Raw genomic sequence first — 27,245 nt, forward strand, 5'->3', positions numbered from 1 at the left:
AGACCCATGATTCGAACCTGTGACCCATGACCGGCGCGGCGTGCAAACGTGCTCACTACAGTATAAAAAAATATAATTCTTTGAAATGATTGAAAAGGTAGTATTTTGTCAATTTCCACTACCTCCATAATTAACCGTTGAAAAAGATTGCTATTCAGAGAAAAAAATTAGGCGAAGCTAATTATTTTGTCGCATTTGACAAAAAATGTATTTGATTAAAAGTAAATATCCAATCACTTTTATGGTATAACCCTATGCCTCCAGATCAGGGAACTCAGAAATAATGGGAACTGAAATACACAACGGGTAAGGCGATAGCAGGTAACCGACTCGAGTAAGGATGAATCCGGGTTAAACTTACATATTATGTGTCTAGAATACGCTTAACGTCGAATACTAAAAACTGCTCTCGGTTTATGCATTTACGCTCCTTTAATGTTGGTGTATTACACACACTATTGCACGTGCATAATGCGTGCTTCATTTTCGTAGGACACTCACACATTCAAAATCCTGCTTCACCATGCGGCGTATTGAATATAGCCTATTGGTAATCTATTTATTATCTGTTCTGTGCTCCAGATCACTTTCAGATGGACGACAGATACTACGAGTCAGGATCTCTTTGAAGACTTAGACGTGGTGTTAAAACATTGCACTTATTGTAACAATTATAATACCTCAATACATAAATATGATAAACTACCCTCGATAACCGCCGATAGCAGTCTTGTGTATAGGCTAGATTCGCAGGAATATATTGTGTTGAAGAGATACGTTACAAATCTGTGAAGCGGACTGACTCTTCCATATGCTTATGCAAAGATCGCTTGGACGCGGTATCATTTTGGACTGTGAGAATGGCGGCAAATTACAAAATATTAATCTCAATCACTACTTGGTGGTGACGATAACCATAATAATTTCTTTAAAAAGTTTATACTTATGTTTTTCAACCGGTATAAGTGCCCTCGTGGTGGGCTGCCATTTTTTAAGTTTTACTTGTAAAGAGCGTGCATACAAGACTAGGGAATCCAATCCCGGGATCCCGAATCCCGGGATCCCGAGCTATTTTCGATACCTATGAATCCCGGGATTGATAAACATAATCCCGGGATTTCGGGATTGATTTTTTTATCAATTTTTATGGAAAATATAACAGAAAAAATACTTTTAATACAAAATAACTACATTAGAAATAAACTGAGTTTGAATGAAGTTTGATGTGTAGGTTGCCGATTCATTTTATTTTTTCACATAAATTATTAAAAATGAGAAAGATTGGTAAAAAAGCAATGCTTCGCACTTTTAACAAAGTAATTCCACCATGATATCATAAGTTTTACGGCAGTTTCATATTTGGCTGACTAATTAGATTTATGAAGCGGAAAGGCCATAAGTACGCCATGATTATTTGCTTTACTATTTTAAATCTCGCTGATCTATTCATTATGTCTTTACTATCAGAAATAACAATCTCATATTAAATTCACATTATTATTTATATTACAATATTATTTATTCCATTAAACTTGTGTATTTCCAAGATTTAACGTATACAATATTAACAATAAATGTCTTAAATACTCGTAGTATAAATTATACTAGATTTATTTTTGACCGATTTTATCAATGTTATTTGTAAATATAAAATTTTTATATTAACAATGAAAAAAAATCCCAATCCCGGGACCAGTCCCGGGATCCCGGGATTGTCAAATTATAATCCCGAAATCCCGGGATCAGAATTTTGGCTCGGGATTGGATTCCCTATACAAGACCATCCAAAACTACATTGGTGTAATGACCGATTCATGACTGATCGTCAATTTCATGTTGGAGAACCGGATATTTTAATTCAGGGGAAGACTTTAATTTTACTTACACCTCCATCAATTTGGGCACTAATTAGGTATTTGCATTTACAATAAAAAACATAGTGTGGATGCAATATATTTCGCACTCTTGAAAGAAGAATTTTAATTTCCTCAGACCTATTTTTATTTCCGTCGGAATCGCTTCATTTGGGCCCTTGGCTATAGGCTCTTAAAATATATATTACCTACAGTTTTCGTTCCTAAACCGGCCGTATTATGAGACTCAATAGAATGGAAGTTATATTTTGATTTTTATGAGGTGTGTCATAAGATAAACCATTCGCCACACTTATTCGATCAATGCACTGGATCAAATACATATTGAAAAAATAGTCGCGGGATAGCCGCATACTGTGATAAACCATCACCCAAAATGTGCTTACGCTTAAGCGTCGGTCTATAACGTCGTGGGTCCCAGGTTCGAATCCTAGGTCTGACAAGTACACATATTTTTTTTTTAATTTGTGCATGACTCCAGAGTATGGACTTAATAGGTTGAGCAAGTGGCTGACATCCATTTCTCGTAAAGACAAAATCTGTTAATATAAACTTCTAGAAACTCTGTGGAGGACCATATTATGATCTTATTAGGATCGAACATGGTCGGAAGGAAGTGATAAACCAGACCTGTGTTTAATTTAAGATAATAATCATATTTTTTTGTGTGGGTGTGCTCGTAAAAGTTACCGACATAAAATGCATTCGGTGTACAAAGATGTTGACCAAATTCGTTGACTGAATAGGTACATCAACGAATCTAAATATAATAGATTATAATGATATTAAAAATTATGTAATCTTATATAATAATATATCTTAAGAAAATATTTCTTCAAGTTTAGTAATGCATCAGACTGACAAGTGTTTCGTCGAAACGGCACTTCGTTAGATTCGTTTCATAAAAATACCAAGCAGTATTTTATTTTCCTCTCTGACTTTGAAAATAATATTATTCCTGCATTGAACGTTTGTAAATCCACGAGAGACTTTCTCTCGATTCTTCACGGTCCATTTCAATCAGCTCATTGAGGTCTTGAAGGTTACCAGAATCCGTTCACAGAGTATTTGGGAGGCGGTGTAAATTATAAATGTACTTGGGTATAGAATAATGATAAAGTCATTTGTTATTAATTATGTATGATAAATATCGTGCTTTATCATGGAATCAGATTCTTTATAAATTTGTGAAATCGAAAAAGTAAAAAAATATATTTATTAATAATAGAATACTGATTTTCTAGGAATTTTTTATCGTAATTTTGTTGACTGCCCATTTCAAATGGAAAGCCATTCGTATTTAAAATTATTTTATAGTAAGTAGTGAAACTCTCCCAGCAGTATCATGAATAAGGAAGCCTGTGAATTCTTAATTATAGGATTTGAGTGAAGGGAGGCTTTGTGTATGTATACCTACGTCATTGTTATTTTTTTAGTAAAAAACAAAGGGCTTGAATTTTTTCTCTTTGCAAAATTTTGTTATATTAGGTTATTAGGTACCTAACACAATTTGAATAAAGGAATCAAATGCATGCGCGTTCGATTCCCACTCCGCACTAACATATGTTTCTGAGGTGTTTATGAAATGAGAGTTGTAGGTTTATGGATTTTAAAAACATTTTACAACACTTGATTGTGATGCTGTAACGCTTTTAATATTATGGTTGAATTGGTAGCTACAGAAGAAAATATTTTGTAGTTTGGCGAGTTGAAAGATACCTCCATAATTTTCAGCTGTTTTAATGTAGGTATCTACTCGTTTGTTATCTATATCTATGGCATACGAGATTTTTATGTATCTATCTAAATTAATTCTAAGTGTTCTAAATATTGATAGGTGTATGCAGCTGCCTTTCTATGTCCAATAGTTGACACAACCTGTCCATTCACGGACAAGCATAATGTCAATGTTTTGGTTCCGGTACAAGTCGGTTATATTTTATGTACAAAATAATCAATGTATATAGTATTATTTATTATTAAATCAGAATCATCCATTTATAACAAATTCAAATGTCGTGGGTTATTTTTGCAATATTTGTGCATTCAATAATTTTTGGAATTGAGTAGATGTTGAGTCAGAGATGAAAATGAGTTTACTTAACTTACGAATGTGAAGTTTATTTAAACAAGTCTGCAATGCGAGTTTTATCTAATTTAAACAATAATTATAGTAGTCTTCTATTTCAGAACCATTTCCATAAATAATGTAGGCTTCGTTTTCAGCGCTTTCAGTTACAGGCCAATTAAATGTTCCAATTCCAATCATTTTTGCCTTTACAGCCCTTAATAAGTTATGACCTCCTTCAGAAACTTTCTCTATCAAGTACGATTTAATGCCACTGCTTTCAATAATTCCATATTCAAATCTTCCGTGACGTAGTCCATTCATTTCAGTTTTGGCCATCCAGATCTTCCATTGCCCCTCTGGAAAGCGTATAATATATATATAGATGTACAGTACTCTCTCAGTAATCCGCCACCCCATAAACCAGACAAGTATCCAATTAGTGAAAGCGGCGGATTATAGTGCAAACATACGAAATATGGTAAAAATTAAAACAGGTATTTTGTAAAAATAGTTTTTTTGAGAAATTTGTATTAGCAAATTACGGTTTTATTTATAATCAAAATCAAGTATTTACTAAACTATACATATAACTAAGTTTATTAACTAAATAATAAACAGTAAATCACTTGACACAACTAGTGAGGCAGATATTCTTGAATGGCTTAGGATTCCTGGCTTTCCCTTTGACCAAAAGTTTTATTATGTGTGTCCTGGTTACATTGGAGCACGGCATAAGTGATGCGGTCCTTCGGTACTTTCCTTCGTACATTACTTTCTTCGCGTTGAATGTACGTTTTACGAAGGAGAAGTTTCCAAAATAAACCCGTGTCATCTGCGTTGTTTGTACGCAGCGGACTACTGAATTTGACAATCGAATATCGGCGAATTATAGAGCTTGATTTTGTGCTTGCGACTAGTAAAAATAACGGCGAATTACGGATGATCTGGCATTCAGGGATACCATATCAGTGGATACCAGAAAACCTGGACTAGAATGAGGCTGTAAAAAAATGGGCCAAAATATGTGGATAGATTTTTACCATAGGGCATCATTAGAAAAGGGGAAATGGAGTATGTATATTCTACCATCACCACGAGAGGTGCCCTGGCTTGTAGAGTCTCCTTTGACGAGGAATGAGCTTTAGTTAATACTGAGGCTAAGAACAAGGCACACAATGGGCAAAAGATTTGATGTCCTCATGGAAAGAAGCGAATCGCAACTCTGCGATTAATGTCATGTTTTAGAGGACATTGTACATATAGCACTACAATGCCCTAAATATGAACTTCACAGAGTACGGTTGCGAATTGCGGATATCTATGAGAATGTCGACGAATTGAAGGGTGTCCTGGCGGTGGGTAATACGGAAGAGCTAGGCAAAATTGTTAAGTTATTTAACAGAAAAGGAGTGAGGACCTGATCGATGGATCCCATTCTAGAAGAGAAGAGGCGATATGACAGCGAGTTGCAGTCAAAGCCTCGGTAAAATCACAAAAAAAAACAGCGGATTATAGTAGTTGTCGGATTACTGAGAGTGTACTGTATATTATATAAAATATTATTAGATATAAGATATGAATGAACATAATTGTATGATATGATTTAATGTAAGTGAATAATTATTGACCAAATTCCCACAGTAGTATTTGTAACTCTATGGATGTATATATATATCAATAATTTTAATTGTGATGTAATCGTGGGGTCTAACTGATAATGCTTTTATGTAACATTTGTTGATTAGGTGACTCTCCCCCCTAATCTTTGTCTGTGTGAATATATTGCAAGTACAACAAATGTATATTCCGTATCCAACATATATTGAGCATCTAGCCAATATAACAAGACTCTTGTTATGTTATGTATGTAAAATACCTGATTATATTATAATTGTCTAACAAATGAATCCAATAAAGTATTTTAACAAGACAAAACCGTTAATTATTACTAATTTTGGACTTATTATAGCAGCCTGGTCAAACCGTGCAAATAATAGAGTACAGCATCTCATCCACGACCTCCAGATACCCTTTTCTTTGATAGCTTCAAAGATCCTTTCCAGAACTCGTCTCTTAACGATATCCGTCTTCGTTTCATCCTGTTTGCTGAATTCCCAGTGTGTAAGAACCTTAATTTTAAAATGGCCCCAAAGATTATGGCTATTTTCCGTCGGAAAACTCTTTTGCTCATTTATCTATTTCTTAATATTATATTATATTATTTTAGTTTGGTAAAAATAAAACATCGTTTATCGTGTTGATACGCATATACTCGGTTCAATATCTGCTTCGTTGAGTCAGGATGGGCAGTAAAGAAAACATATTTAAGAAACGTGTTTATTTTTAAAACGAAATCGTAACGAATCTTGACGTGGATATAAACTAACTATTTAGAAATGCATTTAAAATTTTAATGCCCGTCGGTGTTGCCCCTTTCTAAAAATATCACCCGATGCGTTTTGTTAGGGAATAATATATTATTACATATTAGTTTCTGCTGCAATGAAGTCTACGCCAAGATTTTAGATCGTTAACTGAACGTTGTTCTATTACCTACTTAAAATAATCAAATTAAATAGGCAGATCCGTATGCAGTATATTTTTACTTGAAATATCTACGAATATAAATTCATATGCACGGTAAAATAATAATAAATTACATCATTCGCTACATAACCTACATTTAGAGTGTGGTTCTTATCTTCAGAGGTTTTTATAAAGATTTCATTTGAGCCATTCCACAAGTTGAATCCAAACCACAATCACGTGAGTTAAAAAATATTTAGGATTTAACCCAGCTGTAGAATTTAACTCTATAATCGGCAAGCATTCTAGGATTATGAAAAATATTTGGTAGGGACATATAAATATGTGTTATCAATTAAAATTGTACGAATTTTTCGCCATAGTACAGTTGACCGTGAGCTGTCGTACCATAAAGAGATGACCGTATAGCACTAAAACCAAAAAATTACGCGTCGTTCGTGGAGAATTGCAGACAGTAATATTCCAATTGTATTAAATCCATTAAGAAAATTAATTATATATTAATTGTTATCAAATATCTGACGATAATGCTGAAATTGATATCATAATATATTTAACAGGTACGACTAGATACTTACGAGCATCTACCAGAATTGTATATAAATTATGCGATGTGATTGTATTTCTTATTTACTTACCAACATATTTTCTTCTGTCTACCCCTTGTATTCCCGTTGTTTTATTGCGTATTTTAAAAGTGTTTTATTTTAACATAAATTTGATCTCAATACAATACGGCCATCCAGTTCCAATACTATATCTCAGAGATGAATAATTGTGATACGGCCAACTGCATAACTAAAAATTTCCTGAGGTGCGCTTTCCACACGGGCCGAGCATTATAAATAAAACGCAACCAACAATGGGGTACGCAATTAGATCAGTGATGTTCGCACAAGCAGGAAAGTGATTGTTGACAAAGCCTTAAATTTTAGCGATCATCATTATTAATAAGCATATAATCAATAAATGAAGAAAGACGCCGAAAAAAGAAACTGTAATAGTAAACTAATCATCGAATCTTTGGGGTTATAAAATATTATAAAAATCATTATAATCACTTTATATATATTATAGTTCACTTTATATTTGGACTGCGGATCTGTTAAAACATAATATAAATTAAAAGGCGCCCTGTAGTAGAAATGGAAAAAAAGACATGTTTATTGTTTCAAAACGTAGTAAACCTCGTATTTTAGGCGCGAAGAAATGTTTTTAGTCAGTTAATTCGAGAATAGTTTGCTGACGGAAGACCTAATAGGAATACGTGAGTGGAATGATAGCATTTCACTATAATAGTATGTACTATGTACTTACTCTACCTCTACACGAAAACGATTCGAGATAACTGTGTTCATTTTTGTTTTTCATGTTTTTTTTATAAGTATAGTAATTTATGTTTATCAACTGAGATGAAAAAAAATCAATTTGATAATGTGAGAATTTAAATAATGTTTAATTAGTATCTAATAGCATAGTTTAATAAAGTTGTCCGCCTACAGAAAAACAAACTCTCTAGATTACATAGAATTTCAAACACAATTAAAAAATCTTCATACTATCTAGCCTGGGTGTTACGCTGAAGTTAACGGGGATGCGTTTACCGTCGATTTGTTTGCGCTTCGGACCTAGGTGGCTGTTGTTGAAACATTGTGTTATTTTTTTTTATATCTATATGATGTGTTTTGAGTTAATTTGTACCAAGGAAAAGTGGTCTAAACTAATACCCCGTTTACACGTGTATAGATTTACTGTGCACAGAAAGAAAATGTATGGGAAAACATGTATTATACTGCAGTTGGCAAGGTTGCGTGCATAAATCAAACAAGATTGGAAGCTTCAAAATTGTGATGATTTTTTCCACGCAAGTAAGATCTGCTCCTGCGCAGTAGAACGATATTGGCGAACCTGGCGGTAAAAAACGAACTACTCATTTTGAACTCCGATTTTCAATACGACCTGTCAGATAGTAGTATAAAATGTCAACCTCGCGTCTCGCTTACTCTTGAAGAATGAGATTTTAGAGACAGTCAGCACTTTTACGTGTAAACAGTTCTTGTCATGACAGTTTAAAATAAGCACAATTGCTGAAAGTAATTCCATGCATGTGAACAGGCACTATAAAGGATCACCCCTATTCACAAATGATAGAAAACCATTCGAGTCGAATCGTGTTGTCATCGATCAGTTTTTTATCGATGTATTTGTACGACATTTAAAAATAAATATTTAGCATTTATTTTAAATACGACAGTCATTTGTAAACAATCATGTTTCAGGTTGATTAAATTATAAAAGTGTTAATTAATTTGAAAGCAACCTCTAATAATAATAAATTAGCCTTGATACGTTTTCTGTGAAATCGTGGTGAATATTCGGTGGTAAATGATTGTTTATTATTATAATCTTGAACTGTAAAAACAAATAAATTGCGAGAATTTCTTGAAAATGAACTTTAATTATCACTAAGACTCAACTAAGAGTTCATAATATACCTACTTAGGTACAAGGACTGTAATGTATAAGAAGGGTATTGTAATTTAATTATACGAAATTATTTGTCCAATAATCTTTACTAAAATATATCTGAAAACTACTACCACTGGGCTGCGATAAAAAAATAAATGTATATTAAATTGCAGGTATTTAAGCCAAATATTGAAAGCACAAAACTGATTAAAAATAATTTAATTAGTCTGAGAGTTTATATATATTTTTCGATCCGAAATCTTTATAGTATATTGTAATTGTATTAGATATTCTGGAAATGGGACGACTGGCCTCCGGACAATTGGACGCCGCACTGTCGTAGACACATACAGAACGTAGACGAGGTATTTTAATCAGTTTCTATCTACTACTTAGTAGTTTGAATTCATTTTACTCTTAACATAATGTATTCTTTATTGCGAATTAAGAATTACCATGCCTAAGGTTTTATATAAAATAAAAAACTCTTTTCGTCGGAACTTAAACACATGCACGATTAAATCATTGTTTACGTCTGCATATTTACATTTTCACCAACTATTAAATCATAATATAATCATTTAAATAATATTGAATATTTTTTTAAGTACCTATAAGTACCTAACGTCTATTCATTTTCGAATTCCGTGGCGTCCAGTTGTCCGGTGCCAAATCGTCCTAAACCCGATATTCTATACTAAAAAGCTGAAAATCACATCAAACAATCAAAGCCAGTTACCATAGACCAAAACTTTGACGCAAATTTTGGTTTATGACTTAATGACGGCCAGGCATAAAAAACCAAGAAATCAAATCCCGCTGAATGTCCATAATAACTTTATTACCTAAATGCGAAATTTTAATGAATATTATTATACAGCAGTAACTATTGGAAATAGCATATTGTTCTTTAATACGTGTTTATGGTTGTGCCATATTTTTCCATGCTCAAGAATTGTACCTTCTTACTACCACATCTAGAAAGTAATGTACCTCTGTTTTTTGTTTAAGTTTTAGGATTTTAAGAATTAAGTCGATTAAACCCAAGTTAGTAGGATTGTTTGATATCAACACATCCAAGTGCAGTTTTCCAATAAGCAGGTCAGTAGTGGTGGTTTATCGCATAGGTACAATGTTCAAACGATAATCTATAACCTTGGCAGCATCTTAGACCTCCACATACCTACCTAAAACTGTCATTGAACACATCTTCGACCATGGTCAGTACTCAGTAGGTCAGAAGCAAAAAGACGACAAATACATAGTGAAATCTCAATATACGGATAGGGGGAAAATAATTATTGAAAATAAATCAACTAATTAAAAAAAAATACACAATTGCTATCGGTTAATAAAAAGACTGTTAATAATAATATATATATATATCTCCCTAACATATTATTAATCATAAAAATATATTATTAAGCTCAGTGCTCATTATCTATATTGCAATAAGCTCTTGGCAATAACAATATGTTATACTTTGATAAAAGCAATACAATTAATAACAATCATCCCCGGTATTATGTTTAAGGTTGCTCCGCAGGCTTTGAGACCTTTATAAAGAAAAAAACTGCAAGGAATACATTAACTATTTTTAGTGTTAAGTAGTAGAGTAGTATCGATTTAATTGAAATAAAAATTAATTGATTAACTATAATATTAATTATGGCGTTCAAGCTCATTGTGTGTAAATCTATTTTATTCTACAAGTATTCTAGAATCTATTACTATAATGTGTGACAAACCTTTTATTACTTAGGTGCCACGAAACTAAAAAGATATAACAATGTTAGATTTTTATCATTTGTAGCAATAAAGTTCAACTACTGTGAAGTAGGGAATCCAATCCCGAGCCAAAATTCTGATCCCGGGATCTCGGGATTACAATTTGACAATCCCGGGATTGGCATTTTTTCCATTGTTAATATAAAAATTTTATATTTACAAATAACATTGATAAAATCGGTCAAAAATAAATCTAGTATAATTTATACTATTTAAGACATTCTTAATATTGTATACGTTCAATCTTGGAAATACACAAGTTTAACGGAGTAAATAATATTGTAAATTTATTAAGAGATTTGCTGTTTCTGATAGTAAAGACTTAATGAATGGATTAGCGAGATTTAAAATAGTACAGCAAATAATCATGGCGTACTTATGGCCTTTTCGCTTCATAAATCTAATTAGTCTGACAAATATGAAACTGCCGTAAAACAAATGATATCATGGTGGAATTACTTTGTTAAAAGTGCGAAGCATTGTTTTTTTCCAATCTTTCCATTTTTAATAATTAATGTTAAAAAATAAATAAATCGGCAACCTACACATGGGTATAAATCATTCAAACTCAGTTTATTTCTAATGTAGTTATTTTTTATTAAAAGTATTGTTTCTGTTATATTTTCGCTTTTATTTTATTTTCCATAAAAATTGATAAAAAAAATCAATCCCGAAATCCCGGGATTATGTTTATCAATCCCGGGATTCATAGGTATCGAAAATAGCTCGGGATCCCGGGATTCGGGATCCCGGGATTGGAATCCCTACTGTGAAGTGATCTACAATAAATACTTGAACCGCGTCTTATATGATAATGTCTTCATTATTGCTACGGGATGCATTGGTCTCGCGCCCTTAATGGCATGTGCAATTTAATTTGACAGCAAGTATAAAACTTGATAATTATTGGTATTCCATGTGTTTATTGATGGGATATTATGGGATGAAAATAACATCGATAAGGGTAGCTATAATATTAGGTACTACAGAATAGTGAACATAGATAATAATAGTAATTATTAAAGGTCACAGAAACATCATTTAAGATAAAAATAGATTTCATATCAGTGTACATTTTTCAGGATTGTGAAATAATCAAACTTTCTTTATTAACAAAACACAGGATTCGATTTCAGTAGAAATATTACTAATTCTTTATTCACGTGTTTGAATATTATATCTGAAGTGCAGTCTCTAATATCTCTTTACTTGACTAACCTTTAAGCGTTTTTTTGTTTCCATCTTGAATAAAGTGCATTGCAAGATACAGCTAGCCCCCTACGAAATATTTCAATAATTTAAATACAATAGCAATAATACAATAAACGCCGAGGATATTATTCATTAAACGGGTGACTTTATGGCATTGTGGATTCGTATGCATTACCTTTCCAGTCGATTGTTTATTTATGTATTCCGCCTCGAGATATTATTCCGAATAGCGTTTTGTCTCGGCTGACAGCTGAGAGATTTATTTTCATACAGATCGTAAATCTTGTCTCAAGTATATTGGTGCGACTGTCAGGTTTTTAAAAGTTTCGTTAATACGGAAAACGTCTTTATGATGCGTGGTTAGTTAGTTGTGACTTTCCTCATAGTATACGTAATACTACCCCTTTTAAATGAATAGTCTTAGCTCATATTTTTGTCAAAATTGAGATAAATTATTTGGAAAGTAATTTATTTTGTGGCTTAAAATACTAGTTTAAAAATACGTACTACAGCAGTGGCTTCCAAACTTTATGTTACTACGCCTCCCTTTAAAAAAAATCTAATCTTGGCGCCTCCCCCCCCTTTATTTCATTAAATAATACAGACGCCTTTTTAAAATAGTCAACGATGTACTAATACAAAAACGAAAAAATATATAAAAATAAACAAAGTTTTACTTCATTTTAAAATTAATTTGTTTTTCATGCGATGAATGTGCTTGTTTATTAGCGCAATCAATTTCAATAGTAGTCAATCCAAATTCATCATCGTTCATTGACAAATAGATTCTATCATGGACCCCACATCCTGAAGCGGGCCCTCAGGCCAGGATCTTTGGCGGGCTCACCTACCTATTGCTGAGGTTAAGGGCAGTGTGGTGCTTTAATGTAGTGATTTCTAAATTACACACGAGAGTTATCATTTAAGTATATCAATCATCATATAGGTATCACGTCAAATTGCAACGCACAGCCACATATAAAATATTTAATAGCCCTGAAACAAAGCAGGCGACTTTTTTTTACTATTAATGAAATAATGTGAAAAGTGCATTGGCAAACTAACCAAGAACTCAGTAAATAAATTTTTGTTTGCTTCAATATATCTGGCGTAGAAATCATTTAAAAGTGGAAACATGGTGAACTTATTTTTTTCCACACTTGCTTTTTTTTTAAATCAGTGAATGCATTAGTGGTCCTTGCATTAATTTATTCACTCATTTTTTTTAATGTCAACCAAATAGACAAGTTTAACAACAAAATTATCGTTCCTAAACAAATTTGCCTTAAATTTCAACATTATGATTTGACCCTTTTATTTATTTTTTTCACGAGATAGCCAGCGCGCTTCACAATAGTATTGAAGTGAGGTATTATAAAATTAGTCTCCATATTTTCAGACAGGTTTGCAAACAACTTTTTATAGGACTGTCTTTTATGTAGTTTATAACTAGCGGCCGTTTTATAAACAACGCATTTTTAAAACTGAAAACCTGTGGCTACAATAATAATTGTGTTAAACTTTTCGCGCCTCCCTTTGCAACCCTCCGCGCCTCGGCGCCGCGTCCAGTTTGGAAATCGCTGTACTACAGGGAGTCCTCGCTATCCGAGGGTACCGAAAAAAACTTTATGAAGCGAATTTGCTTTAAACGAGGGAAAAATGTACTTCGTAAATGCAACCATTTCCGTAGTCGTTATTTTGAAAAACAATAACATGAGAATAGACACCAAAATACGTGTTTATAAAACTTGTCTCGGACCAATTATGGAATATGGAATCGAAGCCATAACAGACAGAGCCAAAACTAAATGAATGTTATGACGCCTATAAATAAGGAGAGTCATATATTATATTATAGGAAAAATAGTATATATAGCAGGGATGGCCAGTGCGTCGATCGCGAAGGTATTTTTGGTCGATCGCAGACATAATATTAATTAATATATTGTACTATTTCTTGTTCAAACGAGTCAAAACTACTCGACGTTCCAGCTCTTAAAATCCACTAGTTCTTATCTCTTCTCTTACATATCATTATCAATAAATACAGTCATGCGAAGAACACAAGTGATCAGTTTAAACTTGGAAGAAATTCTACAGGAAAACATTATTAAAATAAATGTAAATTCCTATCCTTGCAATTTGACGAGTCGATAGATTACACGGATATTGCACAACTATGAGTTTGTATTCGATTGGTTTTTAAAGACATGTCTGCTTCAGAAGAATTATTAACAGTTTTACCAATGGAGAGAAGATATATTTAATGCATTTAAGTCGTATATTCATCGTACTCGATTGCCTATTCATAAACTAGTATCGGTAACGATTGATGGAGCTCCTGCTATGGTTCGGAATCATGTTGGGCTTACTACTTTATGTAAAAATGAGGAACCAATACCCACTTTTATCAGTTAACATTGCATTATACACCATAGCTCCCACAATAGGGGTCTGACAGGGCTCTAGCTTGAGGGAGGCCCGGCGTAGCGGGTTAACCAGTTAAGTGAGAAAAACACAAACCACAAATTTGCTTGAGTAGTAAAAAAGTCCTCCTCGTTTTCCTCGAAGAATATTAACACTTTAAAATACATGGCTGTGCGATGTAATATGATATGATTATTGATGTAACTAAATGATAATTCATGTATAGAATTTATTTTAAGTATGTTTTCTGGCGAAGCGTTGCATGTTACTTGGTTACTACAAAATTTCTAATATTCGATATACAGGTAAATTGTGTAACTATGTCGAAAGTACAGTTAATGTGTACCTACTTGAGTTTTTAAGACATAATAATATTAGATTATTGTCGTTAATTCGATTTTTTTGTATCGTTATTTTTTATATGTATAAAATATTTGTTTTCAAAATGCATAAATACATATTTGAATTATAAAAATGGATTTTTATTGTTATCGTATGACATAATTACAAATTTTTTCAACTAGTCGATCCTAGAAAAAAAAGTGTGGCCACCCCTGATATATAGTATGTACAAAAATACGCGCGTAGATATGATGGTAACTACATGAGTTTCCATAAATCGTCATGCATGGAAAAATCCTCGCAAAATATTAAAGGATGCGACTCAACTCGAAATTCAAAACAGATATAGCGGAATTTATTTTCAAAGCATTCAAGTCAATTGTTATTTTGTTGTACCTAATGAGATTTATACGGTACCTACATTACCCATTAAACAAATATAACATGAATAATAAATAATCTCTTTATACTATACGATATGTACAAAAAGGGTAGGAAGATTACTAACCACCCAGAGAGCGAGATTTATGTACGTGGCATACCGATCAAAAATAAATACTTATAATTGAGCAATTTCTTACTTTCATATTAACTTACACAATTATTCTTCCAAAATGAAACATTAATTTAAAATCTAATATTTAGAAACACGGCGTACTATTACTGACCTTGTTTTTATCTTTAAATCAATAATTAATAGTCATTGAGGTTGCCCACTAAAGCTTAATATAAGTACCTACCCAAAGATAATATTCGCCCTCACATATTTTCCCTTTTATACATTCATACATATAAAATAAATCTAGGTTACTATTTTCCGGTGGCTCGACTCTGCAGAGCCATGAATCTTTTCAGTGATCGAGTAAAACTATTACTTACTATTTTATTCTCTTGCCTCTCAAATTAAGTTGCGGTAAATGTGCCGCAGAGGTGGACATGAGATTTTACATCTTTCTTTTTAGACCAAACCAAACCTAACTTAAACTAACCTATTCTAACCTACCCCAACCTAATATTACCTCGTATAATCTTAGTTTGTGATAATGGTGTATCAAAATAAATTTCAAATTTTCAATTAAAGATTATTGGATCGAAAAACCGACGCGCCGACAGAAAAGGGTATTTATTATAATTTGAGTGGAATAAACTGTTTTCGTAAAAAAAATATATATATAAAAGCTCGTGTCCACCTGTGCGGCACAATTACCTAAGTTGCTCCAAAATTTACGACTATTTGTATCTAGACGACTGTTTTTTTATTGTATTTTTCTTTCCTTATATTTCCCGTCTTCTATACATATATACTTTTTAATGTTTTTCTGTATTTTTTCTATTTTTTATGATCACTACATTTTCAATAACACTCCAATAAATTCTTGATAAGTAACTGAATTTATTATTTGATCTAATTTAATTTCTATCACATATTCTTTTATTCTATATCCTCATTATATCTACTATTTATTCTCTGCAATTGATCATGTTGGTTGACAAAAAAAAAATATATTCAACAATACGAGTATTATTCTTTTTCTGTCGTGTCTGTGTGAGAAATGCGCCTAAACTCTGATCAAACACGGCATGGCCACCATGATGGCTGCATCATTGGTTTAAAACATCTCATCAATGGTGCAGTTGGATGCAATCAGCGGATAGACCATCACGCGTTCTACAGTTTTGTCGGCGGCACATTCACAACTTAAAGAATCATCGGAGTATCCCCACTTCTTCAAATTGTTTTTAGTTCTGGTCACTCCGGTTTATACAGAAGCTACCAACTGCAGATCAGAAAGAAGACAACGATGGATCAGATACGAACCTAAAACCATAGACAATAATTTTAATTAGATACAAGTTTTTTAATCAAAATACAGAACTATTTTATTGATACATGAACAGGTACTCGACTATACTTATAATTAATAACTGTTTCTAACACTAGTCAAATACCTCTTTTAGAATTAATTCTTCTAAGAGTATTGTATCATATTTATTTTCGGTAGGTATATGTATATTGTATATATTATATTTTTCTATGTATATTAAGATTGCATCACCAGCGAGTCACATTAGCCGTAGAAACTTGAGATTTTTCCTTTATGATTGAAAACATACAGGTGTTTTTTTAATGTAATAATATATTCGACGCGTTACACTGTAAATTGTACAATAAACATAATCATTCATTTCGGAAGATTAAGACGACAAAAAGGCCTACGTGCATTTTGAAATATTTTATTATATCCAAAGAGACATCAGAATTCCCAATAAATCACACGTAGATGTGTTAATTCAAACACAAAAAATATTTACCACGCGGAATCTGAGTTATTTAGTAGATTAGAGAGTTCTGTTCAACGAACAATAAATTCTGTCCAGTGTTAGGCTGCATTTTTTAAGGTATGATTTTGTACTTGATAATATTGTACAGCTATCTTTGATATCAGTTTGAATAAATAAATAAATTTGACAGAATGCTGTGTGATAAAATCAAAGAATATTGTATTTAGTGATACAGTTACTTTACTAGATAATATATGATTTTCGTGCCTTTCTCAAACTGGGTACCCTTCTTAGCAATCGCGAACTTAAATTAGGTCTGAGAATGCGTATGGTTCGTTGCTATGTCGTCTCAATATTTTTATATGGTATGGATAGCCCATAGCATACCTAAACTAGTGGTCCCCACGACCTGAAAAGGGCTCTCAGGCCAGGATCTTTAACGGACCCCTACCCATCGCTAGGGTTATAGGCAGTGGGACGCTCTACAGAAAAATTGAGGGTGTTCGGGTATATTTAGTATTTTTTTGTATTGTTATCCACTTGAATTATGGAGTTGCTGAATATCTACGCACAATAATTAAAAATCGCACTACACAACTAAATATTTTAAAATGTTAATATTCTGCAACCAAAATAGCACTGCAGGCGAATTTTTTCACTATTAGAGCAAATTTGTGATGTGTGTTTGTCTCATTTATCAGGTTGACCCGTCACACCGCCCCCTCCAGAGCCCGGGTCCCCAGGCTAGAGCCCTGTCAGTCTCCCCATGCCTAAACTATTATGGTTTGGCTTAGTCAGGGTTTAATTGAAATTTAAAAACTAACCAGCACCATCAGCAAATTGTATTCTTAGTTCAATGAAAACAAATAAGTATGACTGACAAAGCTTAGTGTCACATAGGGAGCAGTGGTTATCAGCTAGCATGTAGGTACATGTTATAAAAATAATGTAACATTTTAATATAATAGGTAAATAATTATGTATCATTTTATATATTCATGACACACTAATAATACCGTCATTTTGTTAGTTACGTCATTTTGAACAACACAACTTAGATAGTATTTTTATACTACTAACTATACCTAATAATTATTATATATATATATATATATTGTATGCACGCAAAGCTTCGTGTTCATTGCAAACCTTCTGTATATAAGAACATTATCTACCTATAACACATAACTACTAAAAACTGTTATGGTATTATTTGACACAATGTTGAAAAGTTTTTCAACTATTCAAAAAGCTTAAGAAAGCTTTTTGAAAAACAGTGTATGTACCTATGTATATAAAATCGAGCCATATCAAGTGGTATTTAGTTCAGAGCCCAAATACTTTGTTGGTCATTTTTCCTCGTATAGCCTCCGACTACCGTACAATGTACATATCTCTACCGACTTTTTAAAAGTTTAAAATTCTCTCCGTATTCTTTAACCAGTCTGTACTGCAGCGTCGAAGGAAGTGGATGTGTTTTAAGATCAGCTTTAAATATTGAATTAATCCAATAAAGCATAGGATTTTTCGCGATATATCTGCATTATTTTTAATAAGTATTAAGTAAAGTGAATAAATTGTTTGACTTGTAATAGTTAATGATTAATAGTGTGAATTTACTTTAAAGTGTTTGAACTGAAAGAAAAGTGTACATAATGACAATTTATTATTGAGATTTTCTTTTTAATAAGACTACTGAGTGAACTTACTGTGGAAGGTTCTTTTTAATGTACATTAAAAAAACTATTTGTGTTGATTGTGGATGTGTGTATAAAATAACTGATTATATTTACGAAGGGGTAAGTTTTACAATATTGTAGTGCTAATTTGTATACATCGCATAATTTTTATTTGAGACTTTAGATTTCTATTATTTCTTTGTAGAATTCCATTTTTAAATCTTACAATATTATGAATAGTATTAAATTTATAATAAACAAGGTTTTTAATCGATATTTTCTTCTGTTTAGATAAACAAAATACATCGATCAAAAAACAAAATTACGAAATTTAATATAATTAATATTTCGTTATTATGCCTTAAAACCATATAACATACTAATTATGAACACCTTAATCTAAGTCTATAGTAGTATTTAGTACATAACGCATTTTCATATGAATAACATATTGAAACGATAAATTTTCTATCCGTGTTTACTTAGACAACATAGACTACCTAACTGTCTACAATTTTTTTTTATATTTTCAGAAATATAAATATTACTAGATTAATAAAACTTAACCTTTCGCAAAATTCTGAATTTTATATTGAAAAAATGCAACCATTTTAGTACAATCTTAGTGATTATGTCGCAAACATAATCACTATGATTGTAGAGTGAGTAGAGTTGGGTATTTCCTGAGAAAATTTCAATCTCAAGATTCGGGATTTCCCAAAATGATGAAATTTTGAATTCTCGAGATATCGGGAAATTTAAAAAAAAACTGTCTAAATCCTAAAATCAGTGTAAAAACAGACAAATTCCAAAAAAATATTTTTTATTAATGTAAGAAGACAAACAAAATAGAAGTAGGAAAACAAAAATAATTAAAAACATTACTTATTAAAATGGAATTTCAAAAAACACAGATTGTCAATCGCGCTGCGTTTGGAAAAATTGCGCTCATTTTGAGTCGACGTTGGCTTAATCAGTCTTTGAACGTTTTGTATTTTCTGTCCACTTTTTTCATATAGAAATTCGTTTTTTCAATTAATATTTGATAATATAGAAATACCAAATCCCGAGAAAAGATTCTCGAGATCCGGGATTTCCCGAAATGTTAAAAATTACAATTCTCGAGATTCGGGATGGAAAATCTCGAAAATTTCTCGAGAATTCCTGTCGGGAAATTCCCGAAACCCATCTCTAAGAGTGAGTACCTATACGCTTCATTGGGTCTATTCTATACCTATCGACCGCTAAAGTGATAAATATTATCAAACTTAGGGTAGGTTTGTATCAAAATATTAGCACTTATTGTAACAATTACACGAAGTTGGTTTTTATTGTTGCAATAAGTGCTATATTTTAACAGCACCTATCTTACTGCTGTTAAACTAAAGCACTTATTGCAACAATAAAAACCAACTTCGTGTAATTGTTACAATCAGTGCTAATATTTTGATACAAACCTACCCTAAGTTTGATACTATTTATCACTTTAGCGTTCGATAAGTATAGAATAGACCCACATAACTTGGTACTTCGGCTCTAGAATGAAAATGATATAATTTATTTTTTACATACTTAGGTATATTATTTATTTTTTTATCTTTTACTTACTACATAAATTATATTAATTCAAATATATATCATTTGATCTAATTTTATGCGAGCTAATCAGGCGAACAGGGGGGTATCAGTGTAGTAAAAAGTGCAAAGTTATAAAACGTATACTCTACAAAATTTAAAAAAATTAAAATATGCACTTTTCCAATTGCGGACCAAGGTTTTGAAGCCAGGCTATTTTTATTATTATATGATGGCCTTTCCCAGGCCACTGCACATCAGGTTGAGTATTTTTACTGTCAGAGTGACTTTCCACCCCTGTCGGTTCTCTGCCGAGGCAGACTGAAGGCTGCCCCTAGTAATCTGATTCACTTAGCCTCTCCAGCACGCCGACGGTCTTCTGCTTTGCCTTCCCTAGAGACTACCCAAAACTACCAGACTCTCCAAGTTATCTGGTCTGCGCCGAATAATATTTCCAAAAACTGCAGAATGCGTCTCAGACATATTTTCGACATGAAGATTATGATTGTAAATAACTTTTGACAGCTCCAATGTTATTTTTCATGGATTTATTACAAAGAGGTGTTAATCGGCTGATAGAATAATATGCACTTTGTTCTTGTTCGAAAATAAAATATGAAAGAAAAACAATACTAACGTTACAACGAACTGCACAAGAACGTTTGTTTGTTATTAGCCACTATGTATATTCAATAACGACTGCTACATTCTTAAATCATTTGTATTAGTAATTGGATAAAAACATATGGTAAAAACATTAGCGTAAGTAAGTTAAAACTAAAGTTTGTAGTAATCCCGATGTTCTCTAAGAATTAAAGTAAATTTGAATCACAAAAGATGGCCGCTAACAATAAACGTATTTGAGATAATACGTCAAACGCATAGATAGTCAATTTTTAGGCGTAAATAAAATGATACAGATTAATTAATTGGTAAAGCACATTTTTAACAAAATCCGATGGACGCATATTAGAGTCACACGTATTTTTCAATAATATTTTTTTTATTTGGTATTTTTCTGGTGTGTTCCAAATTATAAATGTTAGCCATATTGTATGCGTAAAACAATTGAACGGGTGATTGGAAAAAAGGATAATATTCCAAAATTGAAAGGGTTATTGCAAGACAATGGATATGGCACAGAAACATAGTTTGGAGCAATTTAATGTTCTTGTTCTTGTTGAACATATGAGCAATTTAATGTTCTTGTTCGTTCACTATTGTAACAGGAAAAATTACTATCCTCATTAAAATGTTCGATATATCTCACATCTAATTATTCTGTTTGGAGCAGAAGGCGTGGATGACTGACCGATATCAATTTTGACTGGCATGGCATGGCATATCATATTATTGTTATAACCATTTTTTAGGAAAATCTGAATTTTTAAGACCTACACATTGATAATAATTATTGAGACATCAGTGTATTTTTTTAAGTGTCTTTAGTAAAACGTGAGTGTATGCCCTGGGAATTGGTTCTATTCAAAATAAACAAATTCATAATTATGTGGCATATCATTGTCTTGCGATAATCCTTACAATTATGAAAAATCAACTGAGATAACCATTTTGTAGGTATTTGTATACTCTTTATATTGAGTGTAAAACGGGGAATATTCCAGCCTCACTCCATTGTAAAAATCGACCATTCAATTTTACTGAGTAGAAAAAGGATAATATTCCGGAAATGTTACCCTTTGACTGCTACCACCCATACTGGGGGCAGTGACAACGATGAATAGAACCGATTGTATTTTGTATTATTTCAATATTTTTTTATAGTTTTGATTCATTAATAAATAATATGTTTTGTTATTATTGAAATATTTTAGCTACTGTGAAAGCGTTTAGTGGAAAAGGGATAACATTCCAGCACCTTCAACTAATAATACTTAATAATTTAATGAGTATTTTAACTTATTTTTTTTATAATTAAATATTTAAAGGTTAGACCTATAATTAAATGATAGTAACTTTTTCAAAAAAACGTATAGTTTCTTCAGAAAACAGTTCTTTTTGTTTTACCAAAAACTATGGTAACTTGAATAATATCCTTTTTCCAATCATCCGTTAAATTTTCTGTTAAGATTTACTCTTTGGCAGGTTTGGATTGAAATGGTAATTAGCCGTTTTATTATTTTATTTTTTTGGCATATTGTCGTCTTATAATAATTAATTGTGAAGGGAATAAATTATTGGGTGAGTATAATAAAATATATAATAAAGAAGTAATTACACCGTAGTGTATAATAAAAACTGACATTTGTAAGATGTCATCATCGAAAATAAAAATAATCGATAATCCGTTATTTATTGGCAGAAACAACTATAAATATTATATTGAATAATTTAAATTGCCGTTAATTTCGACTCCTTTCTTTAAAAAAATGCATAAATCTTAAGAGACATTAATGCTGATAACAAACAAAAATATTTTGATTTTCTTTCAAATTAGGCAATATCCATTCTTGAAGAGCCTCTGAAATATACCGAATGAAAGGATGGGAAAAGTTCTCCTCCAAAATAACTTAAATGTAAGTTAGTACCTACAGAACATTGAAAATAGTGGCAACACCAAACCACAACCACCCCGCACCACATCCGGGTCAGCGTTGCCAGATCTAGAATTTTTTTAATTATCATCTAGCATGCAAAATTTGGCGTTAAATACAGCGCTTTTCGACATTGAAAATAGCTAGAATATTACACTAAATTTACTTGAAAATCCTAGCCTTTATAATATCTTACCAATAAAATAAATATTACATACTTATGATCATAATGCTGACCAAATTTCGTAGAATTAATTCTGGGGTTGCAGCAGAGATAATTCTTTTGGAAATAAATCACAGTATTCAAAATACTCTCACTTAGAAGTTAATTGGTGTAACTTTTTGTGATTTAATTTACATTATTTTTAAGTTTTTGATATTGTGTTATATTCAATGTTTTGAAAAAGTATTTTATTTTTCGACCATGTCCGATCCTACTAAGATCATATGGGCCTCCACAGAACGGAGGTTTGTATTAACAAATTTTGTTTTTTACGAGAGATGGATGTCAGCTATTTCCTCAACATATTAGGTCCATACTCTGACTCATACACAAATTGAAAAAAAACAATATGTGTACTTGCCAATCCCAGGATTTGAACCTGCGACCCACGACGCTATAGGCCGACGCTTAAGCCGCGTGGTTTATTTAGAGTAAAAATGATTTTCCCAGTTTAAGCTATTTCTAAAAATTAAAGTAAGGATGTATTTTAACATACATAATTTTGAAAATCACTTCAGAGAAAATATATTATAAATAAAATAAAATAGAAAAAATCTTTTTGAAAAAAGTGCCACCCGGCTGGAATCGAACCAGCATCTCTTGGGTTTACGCTCCTTCCGCACATTATCCTCTATGCTACAAGGCGACGTACTAATTGCGACAAATTTCGAAAAATCGAAATCATGCTACTTAGAATACTTAATAATTAGAATGGTACATTCTTAAATCTTGTAAATTATTCGTTGAATAAAAGAAATAGTTAATTAAAAATTATTAGCAAGTTCAAGTAAGTTACATCATAAAAATATTGGTGAAAGCCGAAACGTCGGCTAGTAATTAAGGTAGTAGGTACCTACTTTGATTTAATAAACAAAAACCGATTTCCAAAGTAGCTTAATTTCGAAGAGCGCTGATGAGCAGGTATTAAAAAGGCCAATAGTTAAAATTTGTCGTAATTTGTACGTCGCTTTGTAGCATAGAGGATAATGCGCGGACGGGGCGGGGATGCCCAAGAGATGCTGGTTCGATTCCAGCCCGATGGCTTACATTTTTCAAAGAGATTTTTTCTATCGGTTATAATATATTTTCTCATAAGTGTTTTTCAAAATGATGTATGTTCAATAATTAGAATGGTACATTCTTAAATCTTGTGAATTATTCGTTGAATAAAATAAATAGTTAATTAAAAAGTACGTATATTATTTATTTTAACATGTGACAAAATTTATGATACACAAAAAAGAGCATAATTTTATTATTCTTGACACACATATTGGCACTAAAATATAATTTCGTAAAAGCGCGACTTACGAACTTTTACCCTGCAACACAGAATTTTTAGTCTGTACCTAAGGCTTATTTATTAGTAGTTATGAAATAATAAATTTATCTTTAGTCTTTGTTCTCGTAAAAATAATAACGATTTTTTTTGGAATGCTAGTTTTAAGGCAGTTGTCTGCCATTCACTAATTTTCTTACCATATCTAACATATTTTTGTGAATGACAGCTGGCAACACTGGCCTGTGACGCTACATTTGATCGTGAAGCATAATTTTTGTATCCAGAAGTTATCCAAGACTAATGTCACAATGCAGTCAAATGTGCTTTGACTGAATTTACATGTCTTTATTAAGTTAGAGCAGTCATCGCCAAACGGTCGCTGGCGAGCTACCGGTAGTTCTCGGCGGGATTTTCGGTAGCTAGGGTAGGATATTTTATAATATTTATAAATTTGCGGTTTAGTGACATTAAAAAAGTTGAGCTGCTTGGACAATTTGTTTCAGCTCAATTTCGAATTATTGCGCTCAAAATGAAGGCATTATTTTGTTCTACCTACTTATGTGAATCAACATTTTCTACTATGAAGGTGGTTAAAAGTAAATATAGAAACAGACTCATAGATGTACATCTTGATAATTGCATTCGGATGGGAGTGACAAGGTCTCACCGAGAATTGAAAAAAATATGGAGGAAAGTGAATGCCATTCTTTTCACTAATTATTTTTACTTTTACTCACACTTATTTCAAGATATTTTTCAATTGTTATTTTGTTCATACATAAATAAATAATTGAAGTACGCATTTTATGTTTTATTGGAAGTCCGGTGTCCTAATTTATTTTAAGTAATATAATAATATTACGTATGATACGATAAAGGACGATGATAAAAAAATTATAAAGAAGGAATATGTATAAGTAGCTCACCAGACAATTTCAATTTCTGAAAGTAACTCATATCTTTATTGAGTTTGGAGACCACTGAGTTAGAGTCTCTATGGAAAACAGGACAAATAATTAATAATTATTGTAATAACTAATATGTAAAAAAAACTAGTACAAAGCTGCCGATAAATCTAAGTGAAGAGATCTTTACGCTGGCAGTATGACGCAGCAAATTTATTAAATGCAACAAAATTGGTCTTTGTGGCGACCAGGTCGGACGGTCCGATGGGCCCAACAGCTTGAGCAGCTCTTCCCTTTCCGTCTACAGAACAGATTAATAACACAATAAAAAGACCAGTCACCATGGACCAAGGCTTTAAAGCTAAAATTATCATAATGTCCTCAAATATTACCAAAATATAATGCGCATTACGTTTACGTGATTATTTTTAATGAAAATTATGATACAGACTTAACACATATTTAAGTTTATTCCATATTTATGCACACTCGTAAATTAAACCTTGTTACAGCCTCACTCAGGGCGTAACCCACTTCGCATTATTTTTTTGGTCGTTGTTGGTATCCAATTCTTTCCAAGATGTTATTAGTGATTTTACTGACGCTGTTCTTAAAAAATATTGATGTTAAAGTTATATATTTAATATTGTGTATTATTAATGTCTTGTAAATAATTAATAGTTTAATTTAAAAAGGGTCATTATTTATTAGTATATAATATTAAATGAGAGTTAACGATGAAATATTAATATTATACTCGTATTTGGTAAATACTTTAAAACTACATACAGTGCCGCGATTAAAGACATACCCCTCGGACAGTCCCCTAGGCTTATTTGAATTTCACGTCCACGAAATCTACTATACAAGATTTAGGTGTATAGTATTCGCAATTTGTCCCTTAATTCTCTTTCTAGCAACCTATAATCTGTCTACTCTCATGTGACGTCACTGATTTTAACATTGTTGAATGTTAGTCGAGCGTCTGTTCTGCGACAATTTTTTGAGAAATACGCATGTTTTATAGATTTTTGTACACTTTATTTACCTAATATATTTTTAAATATGGTTTGAACTGTTTAGATGTCCCTTTATAATTTTTTTTGACAAATCGGTTGCGTCATTTGAGTCAAAGAGGATCGCCGCTGATTGTCACAGTTGAAAATGGTCGCTTTTCTGGTTATATATCTTTATTTTTAAAACATGGTCTATTATAAAATATAACATACAAAAAATATAATACCTATCTATCGACGGCTAGTTCAAATAGAATTTAATTGGGTAATTGTTTTTTTGTTGTGAAAACGTGTTTTATTGTTAAGTCTTTTAATGATACCGATTCTGGCGAAACTGGAAGTAGTAATTTAATAATATCTTGATTTTTTTCATAATGCACTATGATAGTAGTGTCAGAGTATAATGAAACAACATTGAACCGTAAATAATACTGAATTACTTATGTTTTTAAATTATATTTGTGTGGAATAGTAATCTGTAGTTTTCTACAAAAAACCCTGGTAGGTACTTATACAACATATTGAAAGAAAATATATACAAGGCTAAAATTGAATAATTACATACTTTCCCGACTGATTTTGAGGCCCCCATAATAAACAATAAAATAAAGCTATAATTTCCAACTACCAATATTTATACTCAGTAAAAATATCAATGTACCTATCTCTTTCTCATAATTATACCATATACCTAAAAATAATTGTTATTGAAGATGACAGTGATATCACAAAATAAGAGTGTTTATGTTGTGGGCCCTTTTAATGGGGTCTAGGACGATTTGGCACCGCAAACTGGCCTCCGCCGATTGGCCTCCGGTAATTGGCCGCCGGTACAATCGGACGCCGGCCCAATTGGACGCCGACCCAATTCGACACCGACCCAATTGGCCTCCGGGAGGATTGGACGCCGCACAGTTGAATTAAATGCGCAAAGGAATAGACGTACGTTACGATTTGTTGGAGTAAATAAGCAAGTCAGTTTAATATGCTTCTATCT

General features: G+C 32.0%; 1 protein-coding gene across 1 annotated transcript in view; it reads left to right on the forward strand.

The window, feature by feature from the left end:
* The first annotated feature begins 18,721 nt into the window (after positions 1-18,721).
* The window catches only part of LOC147071314 (synaptogenesis protein syg-2-like), a 51,961-nt gene continuing 43,437 nt past the window's right edge, over positions 18,722-27,245 (forward strand). Inside the window, exon 1 of the mRNA XM_085948566.1 lies at positions 18,722-18,812. The gene's annotated coding sequence lies outside the window, so the exon portion shown is untranslated. The remainder of the gene's footprint in view (positions 18,813-27,245) is intronic.

Source organism: Rhyacophila brunnea, unplaced genomic scaffold, assembly GCF_057557595.1.
Source record: "Rhyacophila brunnea isolate RB1 unplaced genomic scaffold, BYU_Rbru_1.0 scaffold_20, whole genome shotgun sequence".
NCBI classification, from domain to species: Eukaryota; Metazoa; Arthropoda; class Insecta; order Trichoptera; family Rhyacophilidae; genus Rhyacophila; species Rhyacophila brunnea.